Source organism: Geotrypetes seraphini, chromosome 5 (genome assembly GCF_902459505.1).
Source record: "Geotrypetes seraphini chromosome 5, aGeoSer1.1, whole genome shotgun sequence".
NCBI lineage: Eukaryota > Metazoa > Chordata > Amphibia > Gymnophiona > Dermophiidae > Geotrypetes > Geotrypetes seraphini.
Window position 1 is genome coordinate 218,429,203 of NC_047088.1, and position 23,550 is coordinate 218,452,752.

The window sequence follows — 23,550 nt, forward strand, 5'->3', positions numbered from 1 at the left end:
ATCTGTTCAGTCAAACATCTGTTCAAAGAAACATCAAATGTCAATTTATTTATTTATTTAGCCCATCCTCCCAAAGGAGCCTAGAACGGGTTAGAAAAGTACATTCACAGTATAGGCAGGACTTGGCAGACATAGCTTAGTTGATATTGCAGCTTTCACAGTATAGATATAACATAACATACATAGCATCGTTAATTTTGCGGTATTCACAGTACTGACAGAACATAGCATAAAGGTCATCAAATCCACATAGCTTCTAATCCAATTGGTACAAATTCCAATGCAGAATTCCCATTATTGCTGAATGTTTTGGGTTGATTTTTTTTTTGGTTAATTTATTTCAGCTTTAGGTTGCTGTGTATTGTCCATATAGTATGTCATTTTGCACTGAATATTGATGGCGCCTGCATAATCACCAGCTCCTTCCCAGTGCCGGCCCTTCCACCATACCCTGACCTGCCCACATTCAACATCAATGGTCAGAATAGATATTTACTGGGACTACCCAGTTTAATGCCGCTGAATATTGGTGGCCGGGTAGCTCAAAGCAATTTAGGCAAGCTAGAGTCTTTCCTGTCCATTTAAATCACTCTGAATATCGGTTGAAAAATGCCTAACTTCTGGTCAGAGCAAATCTACTACTACTACTATGAATTATTTCTATAGCACTACCAGAGGCATGCAGCACTGCACAGAGTCACAAAGAATAAGAAAACAGTCCATGCTCAAAAGAGCTTATAACCTAAACAGCCAAGATAGACAAATAGTATGCTATGGATACAGTTAAGGGGAATGGTAAGTCAGCTGGCTGGGTTGGAGGGCATAGGAGAATGGTTAAGCTTTGAAGGCTAAATCAAAAAGGTGGATTTTCAGTCTGCTTTTAAACAAGGGAAGGGAAGAGGCTTGTCGGAGAAACTCGGGCAATTTATTCCAGGCACAGGGGGGCAACTAGATGAAAGGAACAAAGTCTGGAATTGGCAGCGGAGGAGAAGGGTAAAGCTGAGAGCGACTTATCTGAGGAACGGAGTTCTCTGGGAGGTATATAAGGAGAGATATTGAGGGGCAGCAGAATAAACACACTTGTACGTCAGCAATAAGATCTTAAACTGTATGCGATGGCAGATAGGGAGCCAGTGAAGTGACTTAAGGAGAGGGGTGACATGAGCGTAGCAAGGCTGGTAGAAGATGAGTCGTGCAGCAGAGAGAAAACCGCAACACAAATAATTGAAAAGAAACACCAGTGTAGCAGGCCACAGGTGGAACAACGAAGCAAAACCAAGTCACCAGGGAAGCAAATTTTATTTAAAAGACCCTACAGTGTGTGATACAGGAAGCAGCGTCTCGCATGCTGACATTTGTTACTATGCATGTGGTTGTTTGACTGAAGATTTTTTTATATTGCATTTCACATTTTGACCTCTACTTTAAGTATACATAGACCTGTAAGAAATTTAAGATCTGCTCATAAGGGATTATTGGATGTGCCTTCCTTCAAACAAGTGAGGTTGGAAATATACAGAGAAAAAAAATGGGTAGGATTGCTGGCCCAGTGTTCTGGAATTCACTGTCTTTATTTCTTTTCTAAAAGTCTTGTAGTCGAGGGATGTCGTCAGTAGATTGGCGATTTGGTTATCTAGTTTGGCTGCTTGAGTGGCTAGTAGGCCATCATATAGTTTTTTCTGTTTGATTTCCTTAATTGGGGGGTATGAGAATGGGTGTGAGTTTTCCTATGTCTGGTTGAGGTATTGTGGATGTGCTTCCCTAGTAACTTGGCTTTGCTCCATTGTTCCACCTGTAGCCTTCAGTACTGGTGTCTTTTCCTAGTGGATCCGCATTTTGCGGGTTCTCTACCTGTGGGTTCCGAGCACTTCCAAGTTAGTTTACATATAATATATTTTGTTTAAATAATATATGGAGGGAAGCTTTGGGATATGTGCATCACAGATCTGTGATTTGTGTCCAGTGGCTTAGTAGACAGCTGATGTGGGAGTGAGGGGTGAAGGTGAGTAGAGGTCCTGAGCCTATAGTGGGTAGGCACTAAATTTTCTTCCTGCCCTCTCTCATGCTCCCTGCCCCTGCACAAATGCAAAATTTAAATACCTAAACTGGTGGGGATCCCAAAGCCATGCCAGCTGAAGACTTCTTCCCTCAGTCCAGAGGACAAAGTTCCCCAAGCTCTGCAGTTAGATTCTGGAGCCTCCCTACAAATTGAGTTCTCCTTCAAGATTTTGGGAATATTTTTCGATTCTTCCCTTACCTTTAAGGATCAAATAAACTCTCTGGTTAAGAAATGTTTTTTCAGTTTACAAATGCTGAGGAAGGTCAGATCTCTTTTCCATCAACATCATTTTTCTGCCTTGGTCCAATCTATTATACTATCTCGGCTAGATTATTGTAATGCCATCTATCTCGGCATCACTAAAAACTGCCTTCAGAGACTACAATTGATTCAGAATACCGTTGCGAAGCTGATCTGTGGAAAAAGCAAATTCGACCACGTGACTCCTTTGCTTTTGAGTCTCCATTGACTCCCGGTTTATCTCAAAATCCAGTTTAAATGTTTATGTATTATTTTAAAAATTTTATATGGTATTTTTGCTCCTCTTGTTCCTCTTCTATGGAATGTTTATAGATTTTCATATGCGAAAGGCACTCATTGATTTAAACTTTCTCTCCCTTCTAAGAAAGGAATTCAAGGAGTTAAGAATTTTAGCAGTTCTCTGATGTTTAAATTTCCCCAATTATAGAATGAACTTTCTTTAATTTTGAGCTGTCCCAGCTCCTTCCAATCTTTCCGTAATTCTCTAAAAACTTTTTTATTTGCTAAACATTTTGAAAACTAAGGGGCTCATAATTGAAAGAGAAAAATGTCCAAAAACCGGCCTAAGTCAGCACTTGGATGAACATTGTCCAAATACGTCCAAGTGCCGATAATAAAAACGGGTTTTGGATGCATTTCTAAACGACCTAGGCCTTCATAGTGGCACTGAACGACCAAAGCTAAACGGGGCGTTTCAAGAGGAGTGTTGAGGGCAGGGAGGGAGCTGTAGTGAGATGATGACATAACACCCTTTTTGTGAAGTTCACAGCAGTGCCCTGTAAGGTACCCCACTATTTAGGTGCCATGTCTGGGTGTTCAATCCAATACTTTACAGACCCCTCCCATGTCCAACAGGGCTTGTTCTAGGTGTTTTTGACTTGGACGAAAAGTTGGATGAAAATATGGTATAAAGATGGACAATTTAGCGGCTTGGATGATCAGATCGACAGGAAGCATACTTAGACGATTTTCGAAACAAAAAAAATTTTGGACGTATTTTTCAAAAATGTGTCCTAGGCTGTTTTTTTTTACTTTGGATGACTTGCGACTTAGACGAAAATGAACTTAGACGTCCCTTGTGATTATGCCCCTCCACTTCTTTTGTACTTTAGCTTATTCTTTTAACTTATTGTTAACTGTGTCAAGCTTCCTCTGGTTGAAGATCCGGTATATAAAGTTAAGTTTTAGTTTAGTTTAGTCTAGCTTGGGGACACTGTTGCTAACTACAAAGCTTGGAGATTTCTGGTTGCCAAACCAGAGCAGGTGGTCTTCAACTGGCAGGGCTTTTGGATCCCCTCCAATAAGATGTTTTTAAAAAAAAATTATTTATTGATTTTCCAACTATCAACAGTGCAATAAACAAGTAGATGTACATATAATAATTCAAGAGAAGCATATTCATCTTGCATAAATACATGAGCAATCATTTTTACCCCTCCCACCCACCCAAAACTTCCTAAACCTCAGCATATTCTCACAAAACATAAAGTTCCAAGAATACCATTTCACAGAACCTGGCCAGCCACTGAAAAGGATGATTTTGCTGTATTTACATAATGTATCTCTATTCATTCCCACATCCAACAACATGCATATTTCAGACCTAAATGTAAGCCCTGGCTTATATATTTGCAAAATATTGTTGACATACCTGAGTAATTTACCATATTCCTTGATGGACCAATTTCAAAATCTTATAATGTATGAGAAATTGCACAGGAAGCCAATTTAGTTTCTTTAATATAGGAGATACATGAACAAAGTGTGACACTCCCATCAACATGCAAGCAGCAGAATTCAGTAAAACCTGCAAAGCTCATACCAGAATAACTCTCCTAACCAAATAAAAGGCATTACAGTAATCTAATTTTGACAACACCATACTCTAATTCTTCCCAAAAAAATTCCAGCCAGTAAGCACTGTTCTCAACTGGGCCAACATTCTCAAAGCAAAATATGATATCTGAACTATTCTTGTCACTTGCACACTTTGTCAATTTCACATCCAGTATCATCCCCAATAACATGATTTCCTTCTTAACTATAATAATAATAATAATAATAATTTTATTTCTTCTATACCGCCAAAGCCATAGTAGTTCGAGGCGGTTTACAACAAAGAAGGACTGGACAATCAGCAAAAATGGTACAATCAGAGAAAATAGGTACCAGAGAAAATGGTACAAACAGAGAAAATAGGAACAATCAGCGAAAATGGTACAATCAGCAAAAATGGTGCAATCAGCGAAAAAAGGTACAATCAGAGCAAAAAGGTACAGTGAAGAAGGTCAAGACAATCTGAGTAAAGGTTCAATCCAAGAATGTAGATGTAACAAAGGGGTACAGTGGATGTAGGCATATAGGTAAAATGATCTGTCACACAAAAACTCTCAGGCCAAAGATGCTCATTAACTCTTCCTACAATCATAAATTCAGTTTTTGCTAAATTCAATTCAAGGCCATTCATACTTATCTATGTTCCAATCTTACTCATGTAAGCATTCATATCATAAATCAATAATTTACCCCACTTCTTTATTTGAAAATAAAACTGAATGTCATCAGCATACGTGCGAAAAGAGACTCCCATTTCTTTTAAGAGGGCTGGTGCTTTTCTTTGTAAGGTTGCTGATAATGAAGATCTTTTAACAAGGTCTCAAGTGAAATCACTCCTCTACTACATGCACACATCTTTATCTCAAATAAATATGATCTAAACCAGTGGTTCCCAACCCTGTCCTGGAGGACCACCAGGCCAATCGGGTTTTCAGGATAGCCCTAATGAATATGCATGGAGCAGGTTTGCATGCCAGTCACTTCCATTATATGCAAATCTCTCTCATGCATATTCATTAGGGCAAGCCTGAAAACCCGATTGGCCTGGTGGTCCTCCAGGACAGGGTTGGGAACCATTGATCAAAACCATTCCAGCACGGACCCTGTCACACCCAATTTCCTCAATTTAACTAAGAGCAAATTCACATCCAATGAATCAAAGGCAGATGAAATATCCAATGAGACCAGGCCAAAACACTTTCACTGATCAACCCCTACTTGTAATTCATCCACAGAAGAAAGCAAAGGTTTCCATGCTTCAGGCTTCCCTGAACCCAAACTAGTTTTTTTAGTCTGCGTATGTTGAGGAAGGTTAGATCACTATTCCATCAAGAACATTTTTCAGTGTTGGTACAATCAATCCACTGTGCTTGCACAGTTAGATTACTGTAACTCAGTTTATCTGGGCATTAAGCAGGACAGTCTAAAACAACTTCAGTTGATACAGAATACTGCAGCTAAGCTCATCTTTGGGAAATAAAAGTATGATCATGTATCCCCGTTGTTGAGAAAGCTTCACTGGATCCCAGTTCACCTTAGGATCCAGTTCAAGTGCATATGCATAATCTTCAAGCTTCTCTATGGAATATTTGACCCTTTAGTCCCTTTATGTTAGAATACATCTGAGAAATACACAAAGATATAAGCTATCCTTCCCTTCCTTTAAGGGAATTAAATCTGTTGGGAAGCTTAGTCAATCTTTTGTTTTGTAGAGATCTGGAATGAACTCCCTGACTCTATTAGGTTTATAGGCCAGCTGCAATTATTTTGTAAAACTCTGAAAACTTCGTTTTCGCAATTTCTAAATGGTTTAACTACAGTCTCAACAAAATGACAATAATATAATTCTTACTTCTCTCATGCTTCCTTTTCTATGTACTCTAGTCTTACTTATATGTGAACTGAGTCGAGCTCCAATGGGAGATGACCTGGTATATAAATCGAAGATTAGATTAGATTAAATTTCTTTTTGTACAAATTCTTCCAATTGTGGTAAAACTGCCTTTTCAATTGCCCTTGCTAAAAATGGTTATGGAAATCATTCTAAAATTACACATCTCATCATATTACAGACCTTCTTTTGGATTGGAAGTGTCACTGATTTTAGGACAAGCTAAAAGCATGGCTCGTTAAACAGGCATTTCACTATAACGATGTTTTTGTAAAAAGATTAAAGTATAACTGTTTAAATAGATGTTTTATTGTAATGGGATAAGGCAATTATGTAAGACAACTTTGGAACACACATAGTTTGAGAAATGTGTTTTGTTTGTTGTGGAATGATGATTATAATAAATTAATGTTTTTTTCTGTTCTAAGGATTGCGTATATGATTTGTTACCTGCCTTATAAGGTAGATGGAGTGGGCTATATATATATATATATATTTTTTTTTTTTTTTTAATTATTATTAATAAAAGAAAACAATTTAGATATTTAGATTTAGATCAGCAGATTCAACTAAAAGAAATCCTTGAATCTTAGAAAGCATGTGATTGAGTGTACCTGTGTTTCCAAGTTGTGACTAATCAGTCATCTGTGGAACTGGGTAGTGTCAAATGCCATTCATCTGCTTCCCCTGAGATCTGTGGAAAGGAGGAGGAGGGGCAGCAGTAAGACAAAGATATATAACCACATTGACCACTGAAGTACATGGTTAACAGCTTAATTATCTCGGGGTAGAGCTATCAGCTAGAACAAACCTGTGTGGTTTGGACATTTTTTACCAGCTACAATAAAAATGGCATAACGATAAGGACAGTAGTGCAAGAATTAGAAATTATGCCCAGCAAGTGCATTTAATATTTCTAATTATATTTGGGCTATCAAAAATACTTGCAAAGATAACATAGCTAGCCACCTGACTTTAAAAAGGCCACCTGGTGCTTTCCTTTTAGAACAGTAACAGATTGGCACAATTTTAAATTTCAGTTCCATTTAATGAGTGTTAATCTTTGTGGCACTACAGAAGTCATTTAGTTATATCTATGTGAGAATTGCTATTAAATGTTAAGCATGAGAATAACTTGCTGGTATAAAATCATATTTAGGAGTCTGGCATGTAAAGTTTTTGATCTACTTCATTATTTTCTATACAACCTGGTTGAACTTCAGGTTGCAAAAGATATCCTTATTACTACCAATTCCTATAGCGCTACTAGACATATGCATCATATGTGTACACATTTTAAGCAGGTACACATACTTTAGGATATAGAGAAAGAAGGTAAAATGCATATTATATAGAACAAGGAGCTGGATCTAATAAGGGTTTTCCATCATTTTTTGCATCTAGATAAATCTTGCTAATCAAACAACAGATTTACAGTACATAAAGAATGGGTGAACTATCAGGATTAAGCAAGAAAAGTAGTCTACTATTTATCGCTTGTATAGCACTGAAAGGCACACACAGTGTTGTACATTTTGACACTTATAGACGGCCCCTGCTCAGAAGAGCTTACAGTCTAACTTGGACAGACAGACATGACATATAGGGTTGGGGATGCAGAATCCAAGGTGAGAGGAGTTGGGAGTCGAGAGGTGGGCTTTCAACTGGGCCTTAGTCACTGCCTGAGACGGAGCCAGCCATAGGGATTCAGGCAGCTTGTTCCAGGCATACGGCGCAGCAAGGCAGAAGGGACGGAGTCTGGAGTGACAGTTGAGAAGGGCACAGATAGGAGAGACTTACCAGCTGAGCGGAGATCATAGGATATAGAGAAAGAAGATCAAATGTGTACAAGAATATTATATAGAACAAGGAGCCGGATCTATTAATGTTTTCCATCATTTTTTGCATGTAGGTAAATCTTGCTAATCAAATAACAGATTTACAATACATAACGAATGGGTGAGCTATCAGGATTAAGCAAGAAACGTAGTCCAGTAGTTATGCTACAGTTGTTGAATTGCCTTCATGATAGACCACAACAGGTCTAAATTCTTATCCATAACCAATATCAGCAGGATTTATTTGCATTTATTGGCTCTATTTTAAAAATGTTGGCTGAAAAGCAATCTTATTTGTGGCATTAGGCATCTGAGGCTGACAGCTCAGAGCTAGAGCATTACCATATACTGTAACTTGAGTGAAGACCTGATACAGCAATTTATAGGAAAAGGAGAGCAATTTTCAAAATGATTTACCTGGGTACACAGTGACTTTGGCCTGGCCTGTCTGAAGATTGCTTTTCTTTAAGCAGCTAAGAGAAAAAAGTGAGCTTCCACAGTGCACATATTCTTATGGATGCAGTTAGGTTGGTGAAAGAAACAGTTTTCATCCCTGGGATTTCCAAAAGTGCACATTCAGTTTTACTTCTCTTTAATACCAGGTGGAAAATTAGCATTTTTAGCCTAAAATACCGGCGCCTACCTCTGGAATGCCCAGTGACACCTAAGCACACATAGATACTGCTGTGTGGGATTCTTTAAATGGTGCCTAACAGTTGATTGTCAACCATGCCAAGTGGTATGTACAATGTCGGCACCGCTAGGAGCCATTTATAGAATCCGGCCCTAAAGGTATTAATGTATCCTAAATGCTAAGAAGCCTATTTTATACCTTTGAGCTCCTTAGCATTTAATACGCATTACCGTATTTTTCAGACCATAAGACGCAGCCAATCACAGAGCAGCGCAGAACCAGGTAGGAAGCACCAAGTTCATGGTCCTGCATTGTGTATCGCTCTCCTAAGACAAAGGCAGCCAACCAGGAGACCGCGCTAGACCACCACCACTACAGGTACCGGGGGGGGGGGGGGGATTTGTGCAGCTGTGGGTGGCTTCTGGCGGCTTTGGGTGGCTTCTGGCGGCTTCGGGCTTTGGATGTCATCGGGCTTTGGGCTATGGACTTTGGGCGGCTTTTGGCTTCCCAGCATCAGATGTACCAAACCACCAGGTGTGCACCTACGTGTAGAGGAGGAAAAACCAAGAAGAAAAAAATTCTGAACCAAATTTTTTTTCTTGGTTTTTCCTCCTCTACAGGTGGGTGTGTATTATGGTCCGGTGCATCTTATATTCTGAAAAATACGGTAATTCTCTAAATGTACTTTAAGGCTCTAATGCCCACATGAAGACCCTAACACTGCTTGATGAATTCCTCTCTTAGCTTGGATCTTAATGCCACCTAGCTTTGGGTGCCATTTACTGAATCTGACCATAAGTTGCTTTGGCACATATATTATAGAATAGTGCCTAGCACTTACACACTTAACACCCAATTATTAGTGTCTCTGATGCTAAAGTGCTTTTGTTCTATAACATATGTGTGCACTTGCCCCCCAATTCTGCATATGGCGCCTTACATTGCGTGTGCAAATCAGTGCACACAGCTGATGTGCATGTACAAACTAATTGGTTAATTAGATTAATTGGTGCCAATAATTTCAATTAACAACCTCAAAAATGACGCTAATTGGCACTAATTAAAAGTTACATGGACAACTTGGGAAGCACGATTCTATAAAACATATGTACCAGTTGCGGTCTATGAATCTGAAAAGAGGTGTGGCCGAAGTCGGATTGTGGATGGTCCTAAAAATTATGCACACTGTTATAGAATAAGCCCAATCTGCGCACAACTTAGGCACAGGCATTTAGGACTGGTTTTATCTAGCTTAAATGGGTGTACATAAAATCTGTGTGAAGAACTGGCGCTTAGTGTGATTCTATAAAAGGTACTTGCACCTTGTTGAATTGCGTTAAGCGCCATTTTAGTTGGCCCTTGGTACTTAACATCTCCCTGACCTTTCCCCCTCCCTCTGATTTCCACTACCAATTTCTTACTTTACACTTATACTCAATGACATTCTTTCCCATACTTATTTTTACAAATTATAAAAATCTTAATTTGTGAGATGATGATGTGGCAGGGTCTTGTAGTTCAGGGCCCATGAGGATGGAATTAATGCTGCTACAGTTATGCCATTCTTGTTAGAGGGAACAATGGAGGAGGGCAGAGCTTGGTGAATTGGGGGAGGGGGGTTGGGGGATTGAGAGGATTTTGTTTTGCGGAGTTTATTTGGAATTCTTAAACAGCCAGTGCTTGCTTTGTGAGGCATGGTAATCAAGTATTGAACACGTGTAATCTGCTTTATACCTTTACTTTTGAAAAAGGAAGAAAATCAAACAAATATAAATAAGCAAAACAAATAAATGCATAAATGGAATTTCCAAGCCAACCAATCAAAAACTTGAAAAGCAGACATAGAGGTAGAGAGGAAAAATTACAAAGGCTGCACTGCTAGTAGAAATTTCAGTATGAGTTTCAAGTCTTTGTACTGCAGAAAAACAGACAGAAGAGCCTCAAGTAAGAGAAACAACCAAAGGCTAGGAAATGGGGATCAGAGATGCAGAAACATCTTAGTTTTATTTGGCACCTCTGGTTGATTAAAGAAAGCTTCCAAGTGCACCTTGACATGTTCTCTGTATAGCAATGCACAAGCTTCAAAAGGAAGATCTTTGTTGCCATAAAAAGGTTAAGAAAATTTATACCAATAAATCTGAGATGGCTTAAGAGTGGAGTTCATTTGTGTTATTGTGGGTATAAATTTATACATTATGGGGCTCATTTTAAAAAAAACAATAGTTATCCAAAAGACAGCATAAACAAGCACTTGGATGTCTTACTGGTCAAAATGTCCAAGTGGGCATTCTCAAAACAGACTTTCTAGACATCTTTCTGGCTGTTTTGTCTCCAGTATGTCAAAATCCTAAGGGGATGTGTTAGAGGCAAGTTTTGGATGAGCTTAGGCCTTGGATGCTTGCCAGGCATAGCCAAACCTTAAACAAAAGGTCCTGGGCTTTTTTATTATTTTTTTTTTAAGATATTTGGAGCTAGACCTGTTTTAAAAGCATCTAAATGCTAAAAAGGTGCCCAAACTGACCACATGATCACTGGAGGGATTAAGGCATGACCCTCCTTTACTCCCCGAGTAGTCACTGACCCCCTTTCCACCACCCAAAGATGTTTAAAAAAACAGTACATTCTAGCCTGTATTAGGAGAGGGTGCTGAAAAGTTATCAGCTCAAGCAGCTTCAGATGTTAACACAGACATTTGAGCTGAGAGACCAGAGGTTACTTCAGTGAATTTCACATTAAAAGTTCCAGATACAGATGTCACCATACCTTGTTTCTATTGTATGGTAAGCCTTCTAAAACCTAGGTGTTGAAATAGGGGGCCACAGGGGCCGTGGCCTCCTTAAAAATTGTCCATGTCCTGTCCTGTCTGAATTCTGCTGATCCCTGGTGGTCCAGAGGTGTAACGAGCAGGAGCGAGCTTTCCGCACTCCTGCCCTGCTGCTAACCCCATCGTCGGGGGCTGCCATGAGCTCTCCTTTCTTCAGCCACTGAGCAGCACCGAGCAGGAGCACGCTTTGGCACCGCTACTCAGCGCTGACTGGCTTCCTAACTGGCTCCCACGAATTCTCACAAAAAAGGTATCCAACTTTGTTGCTTAATCAGTTGTCTAACCTGCCAAATACCAGCTTTTTTCCAAGATCATCGGCAGAAGGGATGTCCAGTCCCTCCTGCTGGACCCCCCCCCCCCAAGGCATGCCCTCACCACAACCCTCCCCGAAGCCCATTCAAAACACACCAGTACTTATTTTTGTTGGCCAGCAAGAGGGATGCTTACTTCCTCCAGCCAGCAAGCCCGCCTCCACAGTGGCGGAATGGTGGGCCTTCCCTTTCCAGGTGCATCATGGGATGAACCGGAGAGACCTAATTAAGAAAATTAAGATAGGCTCCTAGATCAGCTAGACATGCTGATCTAGGGGCCTATCTTCAGGTGCCATTCATACAGTAGAATCTGGGCCTAAATCAACTTTATGCACATAAAACCTTCAAATTAAGGCATGTGAATATCTTATGCCTATTTAAAAATTTACATATGTAATCTACATGTACTAATTTCTGAAACACACCAGAAAATCCAAAAAATCGACCACTTCCACCCCAAAAAATTCCTCAAGTGGCTGGAAGCAAACTGAAATTGTTTTCTATGCTCACATGTACTCTTTACTTTTGAAAATAAAGAGGTTAATATTCAAAATGATTTAAATGGCCAGAAATGGTTCTTGGCCATTTAAATTGCTCACCCAGGGCTATTCAGTGGACAGTGCACCTGAAAATGCCTAATCAGTGCCTTTGTGGGCATTCCAGGAGTGAAGTCAGCACTTAAGTGCTACTATTAAGCCCTTATCCCATAAATTGGATCACATGAAACATAGTCCTATCATTGTGTCATTATGTGGTTCATCATAGCTGGCTAAGTGATGAATATTGCACTTAAGTGGCACAAGTGTTTCAGTTGATCCATGTATGCCTGGCTATTCAATGCTGGTACTTGGACATATTCCAGTACTGAATATTTGGGAATAAAGCTGGCAAAATGCTGACTGCCAAGGGCTGAATATAAATCCCCAAATGCATCTGTTATTTTACTTCTCCCTCTTAAACACACCCACTGGGATGCTTTGTTACATAGCTAAAAGCAAGCACAGTGTGAAAGGACAATTTTCAGTCAATGCATATTATCCATGCACAAATATCTATTTTATGAACGTAAATGTTTTTCACAAAAGTTTTTCATGTTATCTTTTCTAACTTCCTATGAGCTGTACGAACTAGAATAGCAAGAAAGACAGATGAAATTGCCATCCTCGTGGCCATTCAGCAAAAAAGTAAAGTAATTAATTGCAACTTGGCTTGAACATAACCTCTACAATGTAGACACCAGGATGTAGCTCAGCAGAGTTCCTTTGGAATAACTATCTAGTTAAAAGAAGCAAGATGTAGCGTTTCTCTCACTGTAGAAGTTGTGTCATTTCACTTCTACTCTTAAAGCCTTGTTTACGGAACACAATACTTGCTCTAGCAATTTCTCTTACTAAATGAAAAAAAAAAATCTTTTGTAGAGAATTGTTATCAAATAAAATGCTTTCCACCACTTTAATCTCAGAACCAAGCCATATTGCAGTTTTCAAATGGATTAATGTTTAACTATATGCATTATTGAACTTTTATGATGAAGATAGCATAGTTTTTAGGTTTTTACAATATTGTATGATTATTCATTTTATATATTTCTATAAAAAATGTATATAGAGATTGAAGGAAGTGGGGGGAAAGCAAACACAAGAATGGTTGCTTAGCTTATGGTAAAACAGTCCTTTCTGTTTAATGGGACACAAACGTACTGTCCACCATTCTAGATGCCTTTTATTATTTCCCTAAGGATTTCTTGTGCAAGTGGAATTATTGATTTGACAAGTTGAGAGACAGGATCAAAATGAGTGGTATTAATGTTTTGCTTTGTGTAATATTGGTAATGGTGGGCAGTAAGTACAATCAAATGAAATGAGAGGCCAGGGATTTTTTTTATTTCTTTTTTTATTCAGCTGGAATTGATATACTGTGAATTTTGGGAGGCCGTGCTTAAGATGATACAGTGAATATGCAACATTACTTTTATTAAAAACAATAGCATGCATCATTTACATGACTGTTATAACAGATATATTATAGCATGCTACAGATTTAGACACTGGGACTGAAAGAAACATGTTTTTACATGGGGAAATGGGGAGGCAGGATAGGACTTTGGTTTCCTAATAAGCACTGTATATACTCAAATATAAATTGGGATTTTTGGGCCCAAAAATGGGGGTCCTGGTTTATATTCGAGCCAACGCCCCCACCCAGAATTTTTCAGGCTGCCGCCATGGCTGCAAACCTCTGCCCCCTCCTCCCCGCCCTATACTCATACCTCTGCCGATCCCTGGTGGAGGAGCAGCGGGCAGGAGCAAGCTTTCCAAACTCCTGCTCTGCTGCTAACTGGCTGCCACAAATTGAGTTTTTTCAGCTGCTGAGTGGCACGAGTAGAAGCGCAATTTAGTGTTGCTTCTTGGCGCTGAGCGGCTTCCTTACTGGCTCCCGCAAATTCTCATGCTGGAGAGGTACATGCCCTGATGCTCATAGAATTCCCATGAGAGTTGGATCACTTACCTCACGGCCCATAATAACGTAGCACAGCTTGATGTTGTCTATATAGTATTTATGATAGGTTTGAGGTTTTGTTTTAACTGTATTATTTATTATGGTTTGTATATTTTATGTAAGTCACAACGTACTTCATATTTTAGACTTCTGAGGCAGGCCTTATAGGGCTGAAACACGATCATGTCGAGTCAGTGAGCTATGCCGGAAAGTGCTGGTGTTTAATCTTGTTTTGCTTCAGTTTCTCCTACAGATGCCTTGCTGCCTGATAATTGAATATGGATCTGTGGCCATTCCTATGTCTTTTGGGCACAGCGACGAGCAAAGGAGTCTCGTTGGGGACCAAACCTAGGACTGGTGCATTATGGAGTCCGTGATCGCTGGTTAGGCTTGAGAGGCATGCTGTGGGAACAATTTCTTAAAACTTTACTGCAAGCTCGACATTTTTCCTCACCTCAAGTGATTATTTTCTATGTTGGGGATAATGATTTGTGTTATAGCAGAGGGGTGGATCTTATCCGGTGAATGAAGCAAGACTTGTTTTTTGCCTCGTTTTATTTTCCAGGCACTTGTTTTGTATGGTCTTGCATCATTCCCTGGTTGGTTTGGCGAGATGCTCGTAAGGTAGCAGGTATTGAGCGTCTACGCAAATGTATTAATTCTGAAATTTCCAGGTTTATGGGTATGCTGGGAGGTTTAGTTTTGTATACGAATGCCCAATTTTGACAAATTGACTAGACACTGTGGTGCATAAACTTTAGGCATAAAACATGCATAGATAACCTCTTTAACACAAACGAGCCTCAGCACAGGAGGAACAGTAGTAACACCAAGCCCCCAGTATCACACAGCTATTAAGCTGAATCATGCAGCAATTAAGCTGACCTGCTTCAATCATTGGCTCCTCTTACAGTCAGCAGTCACCACGGAAAAAACTCCACAAGGCTCGTTTGTGTTAAAGAGGTTATCTATGCATGTTTTATGCCTAAAGTTTATGCACCACAGTGTCTAGTCTATTTGTCAAAATTGGGTATTCATATACTAGATTATATTGACAAGTTTACCTTAAGTGTTTTGCAAGAGGTTTAGTTTTGTGCCATGATTTACTTACTATTGACTGCCCTGGGTTGTATAGGGCAGATGGGGTACATTTGTCTGGCACTGGGCTTGATATCTTTTTGAGTTCAATGCAGGATTTGTTGGAGGCCTGTTATGCTGGTTCCCGGGGCCGCAGCTTTTTTTTTATTTTTTTTTTGGGGGGGGGGGGGGGTGATGCAGTGACTAGCTAAGCTGTCACCACATGTGGCAGAAAAAAATATATGTTGGGGGGAACAATTGTGGATCAGTGTGGCTATGTAACAGATTTGATGACTAATTTTGTTTAACTGGTCATGTGTGACACTGCCATGGGTGGCAGCCGGACTCTGCGGCACCACGAGTCTTGCCGAAACGGAAGTGGGGTATGGGTGAGAATTTTGGAAGAGGAGCTAGTTTGACACCGAGTAGCTCCTGAATTTTGTGACTAAGACGTTGAGGGGCCTAATCGAAAGGGACGTCTAAGTCTGTTTACGTCCATCTCGCAAGTCGTCCAAAGTTAAAAAGAGCCTAAGACATATTTTCGAAAGATACCTCCAACTATTTTTTACTTTCGAAAATCGTCTAATTATACGTCCTGCCGATCTGATTGTCCAAGCCGCTAAATCGTCCATCTTTATTCCACATTTCCGTCCAACTTTCCTTCCAAGTCCAAAATGCCTAGAACAAGCCCTGTTGGACGTGAGAGGAGTCTCCAAAGTGATGGACTGCACACCCAGACATGCCACCTAAATAGTGGGGTACCTTACAGGCACTGCTGTGAACTTCACAAAAAGGGTGCCATGGCTTCTCCTCACTACAGCTCCCTTATAGGTGATGGTGAGCCCCCCAAACCACCTCCAGAATCCCCTAGACCCACTTATCTACCACCCCAATAGCCCTTATGGCTGCAGGAACCACTTATATGCCAGTAAAAAAGGGTTTTGGGGGTGTATAGGGCAGTGCACATGTTTAAGTATCAATGCAGTGATTACAGGGGCTTATGGGCATGGGTCCTCCTCTCTAAGGGTCCTTAACCCACCCCCAAGATGACTTCAGCTGCCTCTGGGCTGGACGACTAGGCTTTCCTATGCTAGGCGGCCAGGTGATGATGGTCTGAAGGCTGAAATTTAAAGTTGTGAATAAAATTTTTATGGGGGTGAGGGGGTTGGTGATCACTGGGGTAGTGTGTGGGGGTCTGTGTTATGTGTTTGCAGTGCTTATCTGGTGAGTTTAGGTGGGTGTTTGTGACTTAGACCATGTTTTACATGGTCTAAGTCACAACGTCCAAGTTCCATCTAGGCTCTGTTGTTAAACTTTCGGTTATACATGCTGTACAAGTAAGTCTAAGCCGGCCCACATCCTGCCCAACTCCCACCCTCGACATGCCTCCTGAAATGCCCTGTTTAGCTTTGGACGTTGAGCGGCACTATGAAAGCCTAGGTCGTTTAGAAATACATCCAAAACCTGGTTTTATTATCGGCACTTGGAAGTTTTGAGAAATGTTTGTCCAAGTGCCGACTTGGGCCGGTTTTTGGACATTTTTCTCTTTCGATTATGAGCCCCATACTGTTTTTGGAAAATGTTGATTTTATTAAGATTTATTGTTAATGATAATAAAGCTATGGCCAATTTTTTGCCACTATATGTGAGTTAGTGTTTTATTTGGACAATCTGACTGATGGTGTGAATTCCAGTGTTATTGGCATTAACTTTAACAGCACAGAAAGGAGTATAACAAGGTCCGATTTTGAAATGCTTCTCTACTTTTCAACAATGATATCTGTGAATTTAAGTGTCTTTCTATATGAAAAAAGATGCATGTTATTCAATGATCTCAAAATATTGATGCTAATTATTATTGAATTGAATTTTGTATTATTTATAACCTTTTGTTTAGCTTGTACTCAAAAGACCAGTAGAGATCATTTGACTATAGTCATATATTGGAAGAGTCATGTAAGTATTTGACATAATGGTCAAATGAAACCTACTTGGTTCATAGTAATTATTGTTCTAATGATACAAAAAAATATATTGAAAATTAAAAATAAAAAACTCTTAACCTTAATTCGCTTTTGGAGATAAGGACCTACAATTTCTTAAGTAGCTAGTTTTCTGCTCTTTCAGCCCTATGACTTTCTCAGTTTGTGCAATGACATTAGAGATGAAGAGAAATGTCCTTCTGAAAGTCAAGGGAGGAAATTGAAACGGCACGTCAGATTTCAGATGAACTAGTTCCCTCAATGTTAGAAAATGTTTTGAAAAGCTTTTCTCAAATGTAAAACTTTTTTTTTCTAAATTTATACTTCCACTACATCACATGTAAATCTCACTTGTTGGGGGCAGTCCACCCTTATCACATTTGGCTTGGACCAGAGGCGGAGGAGGGTAAGAATGATTTGCTCAACTTCCTGTGCTCTCAGACCAATGTTCCAGAGCCAAGTTACCCAGTTACAGCAGGGAGACATTTTGGGCCAGCCCTGTTATTGAACTCACATCTCAATTCAGTCAGCTGTTTGTCGTTCCGGACTCTTCCCACTGAAAGCAGTGCTGCAGGTCCCAACAGTGGCGCAATAAGGGGGAGCCGGCACCCCTCCTCCTTTCCGCCTCGCTTATTCCTGCCCCTCCGCTCGTCTTTTGCGCGTCCCCCTTCTCTTCCCCCATACCTCTAGTTGTTCACCGCCGCAAGCAATGACTTTAACGTGCTCCTTGTGACCACGTCGCCTCTCCCGCTGGGTGTCGCACATAGGAAGTGACATTGGCTGGAGAGATGATGGGATCGAGAAGAGCGCATTGAAGTTCTTAATGCTTGCGGCGGTGAACAACTAGAGGCACAGGGCAGGGGAAGGGGTGGATGTGAGGCAGGGAGAACTGGGTAAGGAGTGGGGGGGGGGTTGCGAAGATGAGGGTGGGGAGGGGCACCACTGCCTCAGGCGCCTCTCACCCTTGCTATGCCACTGGATCCCAAAGTGCACCTGAATAGGGTTGACAGAAATCCAGAACTGGCTTACAAATCTCCTTCCTGTAACTGAGTAACATAGAAACATAGAAGATGACGGCAGATAAGGGCCATAGCCCATCAGGTCTGCCCACTCTACTGACCTACCCCCAAGTCTACTATCCTAGGGATCCCACTCCTGGTGACAGGTTCCCTTGGCTTAACCTTCTAAGGGATCCCACATGGGCATCCCATTTGCTCTTAAATTCTTGCACGCTGTTTGCCTCGATCACCTGCACCGGGAGCTCGTTCCAAGGATCAACCACTCTCTCGGTGAAGAAATATTTCCTGGTGTCGCCATGAAATTTCTCGCCCCTGAGTTTGAGCGGATTTCCTCTTGTGGCTGAGGGTCCTTTGAGAAAGAGAATCTCTTTTTCCATCTCGATACGGCCGGTAATATACGTGGTACTACCACGTATATTACCGGCTGTCTAATTATTAAGCCGCTCTTTTTGACACATGTGCCTTCTTAGTTCCCATGCTTACTCACATATATTTCTGCTATACTCATGGTAAGATTCTGCACTTTCCCTCATATCAAATATGACAGAAAGGGCATGAATGAAAACAGTGAGGAGCGGAGGGCAAGGAAAATGAATGTGACACACAGAAAGGGAGGGAGTCAGATAAATGGAAGCTTGCAGCATGTGTAGGGCAGACATGTCAAACTCTGGCCCATGGGCCAAATCTGGCCCATGGTGTATTAAAAGTTAGCCCACCGGACATTTGCCTATTTTTACTTTAATCTGGCCCACCGGCAAGAATCGTTGCCGCTGCTGCTCCTCTTCAAAGCAGCCTGCTGAGGATCGCCGGCCGTCTGTAGCAAACCATGCAGGCCGCCGTCGACCTCGGTAGCACGTTCCCTCTGACATGATCCTGTACATCAGAGGAGGGGTGGATCTGCGGCAGAGGGAACGTGCTATCAAGGTCGACAGCGGCCTGTAAGAATCTCTACGCTACAGCCAGCCTACGATCCTCAGCAGGCTGCTTTGAAGATGAGACCAGGAAGCCGGGATGGAGGGAGGGTAGGAATGGAGGGCCCAATCTGAAGGTGAGACCGGGAAGAAGAAGGGGAAAAATATACAGGCCTTTGGGACGGGGGATGGGCCCTAATGTAGAAGTGTCCGCAGGGAGAGAAGGAGGGGTCCAGACGTACATATGCCAGACTGAGGGAAGGGGAGCGAGGGGAGTGGGGAAGAAATAAACAGAGGAGAGGGAGAGAGATGGTGGACAATGGGATAGAGGGAGGGAAGGAACAGAAAGGGAGAGAAGTTGGACACAAGGGATTATGTGGAGGGGGGGATAGAGATACTGGATAGGAAGGTAGTTTGGAAGAGAATGGGAGAGATGGTGAACCTTGGGATGGTGGGGAAAGAGGGAAAGATGCTGGATGAAAGGGTAGTTAAGAAAAGGAGAGATGGTGGATCTGGGGATGGTGGGGTCCATTGCTGCAGCTGCGGGGATGGAGATGAAATAAAGGAAAGATGCCAGACCTCTGTGGGAGGGAAGGGAAACGGAAGGGGAGGACAGAGATGGAAGATGGATGGTTAGCATGGAGAAAGAAGAAAATTACAAATGGGCAGAAGACCCTGGCAAGCGAGTTATCAGAAGACAGCCAGAGCCTGGGACTAAAAGAAGGTAGAAAAATAATTGTATTTTCTGTTTTGTGATTACAATATGTCAGATTTGAAATGTGTATCCTGCCAGAGCTGGTGTTAAGACAGTGAGCGTGAACTAGGACCTAACAGAGAAAGGAAAAGTATTTTTTATTTATTTGTTTACACCACAGAGCCAGTGAGGGGTTAGAGACATTGTAACCCTATACTTCTACTAAGACTAAGCCTTAGTCACTTAGAGGTTCTTTTATTAACATGCACATTTAGCATGCGCTAAATCGGTTAGCGTACCTTAATAAAAAATTTGGCCCGCAACTTAGACTTTTTTTCAGATTTCAGCCCCCTTATGTGATTGAGTTTGACAACCCTGGTGCAGGGTTACCATATGGCTCCAGAAAAAGCAGGATGGATTGAGACATCTAGGTTTACTTCCATTGCTTTCAGTGGAAGTAAAACCCAGATGTCTCAATCTTTCCTCCTTTTTCTGGAGCCATATGGTAACCCTAAGAATGAGACTCAAACATGTATGCTTGCCTAAAGCCCAATATAGTATTAATCTGGCCTTGAGTGCTGTTGAATATCTCTTTCATAAGCATGTTGAAAAAAAAAAGAATGCCACAAACCCAGCAGCTTCCATGTGATGGTGTCAGCACTTAAAAAAGAAAGTGATTTCACAAACATCTACATATAGGTGACACTACTGGCACATGTAGCTAGTTATTACATTATGCAACCCCACACATGTTATCAATTAAGTAGTGAGGCTTAAATATTAAATTGATTTCATTTTGCAGGCAGAAATACACAATGGGCATTAAGGAAAATGATTAACCCTCCCCTTTTTATAAAATCGTAGCATGTTTTTTTAGCGCCGGCCATGGCAGCAACAGCTCCGTCGCTCATAGGAATTCTACTTAGGTATACTACTTAGAAGTCAACACTGCACACTAAAACCTCTTAATAGACAGCACAGAGAGTAAGCAGAGGTGGAACATATAAGATCGAGTAACTGGAGATAGAAGTAAGAGTGAATAACTTAAGGAGAAATTGCAAGTGAAGTCAGAAAAGGTGCATGAAAATGATCTCAGAATTGGCCTGGATACATACTTAACAATCCAGACAAATGTTCTGGATTACATGTTCTGAACTATAAATAAAAATTCTTGAGTGGCCATCCTGATCGTACAAACATTTGCTTAAGGTATGTTGCCCAATAGATTCAAATGGAGATCAATTACTGTATTGGAAAATGAGAAAGTACAGATCCTGCAACTGTTTCAATAGAAAGCAACGCTCTGCATCCTACTTGCCTGAAATTGAGCTTTTACCCCGAGGGCACTTTCACTGCTGCAAGGTGACACTGTTCATGCAACTGAAGAATGTTCTCAGCGTAGAAGATATTGAGTTATACTTTTCTATGAGACTGAATCTCAATCACTTCCTTGACTATAAATTTCTTCCATGAACTTTTTTTCAGAAGCTGAAATGGAGGTCTGATGAACATTAAATAGATTTACTGTAGATTATCATTGCGTATTAACAAGTGCAAGAGGAATCCAAAACCATGCTATAACCTTACTAGGCCACACTATGTTCTGTGGTACATGCAAAATTATTTTCAACATTGTAGGGGTTTTCTTGCCATCATTTCACACATGGTCACAATATTCCCAGGAGTCAGCAAATATATGGACTTGCAAAACATTTGAGGGGCCTCTTAAATATATATCTATTTATAGATAGATAGAGATATACGAGGGAGTGCTGAGAAGTTCTCAGCCCAACCAAGAAGAGAATGATGTTGATATGGTTCAATCAATGATTTGTAACAATGTCAAAATGGCGAATTTTGTTTCTGCAAATTGGCACTTGACAAAATAACACTCTTTTCAGCTACAGTGGCCAAATAACGCTCAGAATTTTGGAAGGTGGTTGGTTGTGCTGAGAACTTTTCAGCACCCCCACGTATACTGTATATGAGCAAGCCAGTCACATCTCTGTGAGGTGGAGAAAATGAGGGTTGGTGTGTTTAGGAAATATAGCAGACCCCAAGTTTCCCACACATAGAAAGTAAAGTAACAAGACTTTCTTACCTTACAGCAGCATGATGCAGGTACTTGAGAAAGCTGCATAGTCAGGCTGTGCAGGTGTTATGGGGAAGGGAAAGAGGAAACACAGCCAAGTAAGTTAGCTCAGCAGACAGCCCAGGGCAGAACTCAAGGCTTCTGGGAAAGGTAGTTCCAAATCTCTTGCCTTATAGGTAGGTTGCTAATCTCATTAAGGCAGCTATAGCAAAGGGGTGGGGCTGCGAGTCTTTGCAAGGGAGAGTAGGCTGTATGTTTGAAGCCTGCAAACAGAAGAGATGAGCTTGGTATATGAATGTTCAGCCTGCTAGCCAAAGGTTGGAAGCAGGCTGTTCTATTTGAGTTGTAGGCTATTCATCAGCAAGGAAAAGGGGGCAACTCTGAAGTCAATCAGGTCCTTTGGAGAAGGAAGGGAAAGCCATACAGAGAGAGAAGCACTTAGAAGGAGAAGGGTGTATTTCTTTTGAGAGGTGAACAGGCTGTCCAAGAAGGGGAAGATTACACAGGGAAAGTCTAGCCCTGGGAGAAGGAAGAGCTGGCTACCTCATGATAAGGAAGACTCCTTTCTAAGTGAGCATAAGTTGGTTTATTCCTTTGGGAGGGATGTGAAGTAATTTTGTCTGTGTGTCCCAGTAATAATGTTATCCTTTAATCCCCTGTTTTATCAGTTATGTTTTTATTAAATTTATTGTAAACCGCTTAGACGTAATGATAGGCGGTATAGCAAATAAATAATAACCTTGATTTACTCTAAGCAGAGGGGACACTAGAAAGAAGATCCAAGCCCTGAGAAAAGGGGCAGGAAAGGAAAAGCCATGTAAAGCTGGTGTTGAAAGTTTGGGGCTCAAGAAAGTTTATTCCTTTGCAAGGGATGCACATTAATTGACCCTAAGCAGGTGGACACTGGAAAGAAGGTCAAGACCTTAGGGAAAAGTGTGCATAACAGTAAAGCCATTAAAAAGGAGTTATGGGCTGGAGGAATCTGTTAGAACAGGAAGACCCAAAAAGCTCAGAGCTAGGTAGGAAGTTCTCTGTAGCAGAAAGCCCTGGTTAAGGGTTGGTTGTCTATAGCTAAACAGGATTAGATCTGGCTAATTCATGGAAGGGAGGCCCTGACAAGTAATCAAAGGGAGCCATAACCCACGGAAGAGGTTGTGGTACTCTTTGGGTTAAAACTCCCCAGGAGAATGGGAGTTGTTTTTAACTGCTAAAAGAAACAGTCCCAGATGACTGAAGCATAGAATTTCAAGAAATAACATTTTAGGTAGGTCATGTTAGAAGTTCAATACAAGGGAAAAGCTAAAGTGGAAGATACGGTTTTCTCAATAAAAAGGCTTGTTAGAAACCTCTGTTGTTTAGTTTGCTTTGATTATTATGTAAGATAAAGCTGATATCCTGAACAAGAAAAAAGCTTGTTTATTTCATGGCATGTTTTGTTGTCCTCAATAAAATGTTCCTTGAAACACTATCTGCTCTCTTTTTACCCTGAGGGCTTATGTACTAGGTCAGTGGCGTCAAACTCAAACCCTTTGCAGGACCACATTTTGGATCTGTAGGTACTTGGAGGGCCTCCGAAAAAAATAGTTAATGTCTTATTAAAGAAATGACAATTTTGCATGAGG

At 41.0% G+C, this 23,550-nt stretch overlaps 1 long non-coding RNA gene across 1 annotated transcript in view; it reads right to left on the reverse strand.

Annotated features, from left to right (window-relative positions):
* Window positions 1-22,060, reverse strand: part of LOC117360877 — a 63,431-nt gene extending 41,371 nt beyond the window's left edge. Inside the window, exons 1-2 of the long non-coding RNA XR_004539543.1 lie at window positions 21,938-22,060; window positions 6,662-6,741 (exon numbers count right to left, since the gene is read on the reverse strand). This is a non-coding gene — a long non-coding RNA (uncharacterized LOC117360877). The remainder of the gene's footprint in view (window positions 1-6,661; window positions 6,742-21,937) is intronic.
* Window positions 22,061-23,550: the final 1,490 nt, after the last annotated feature.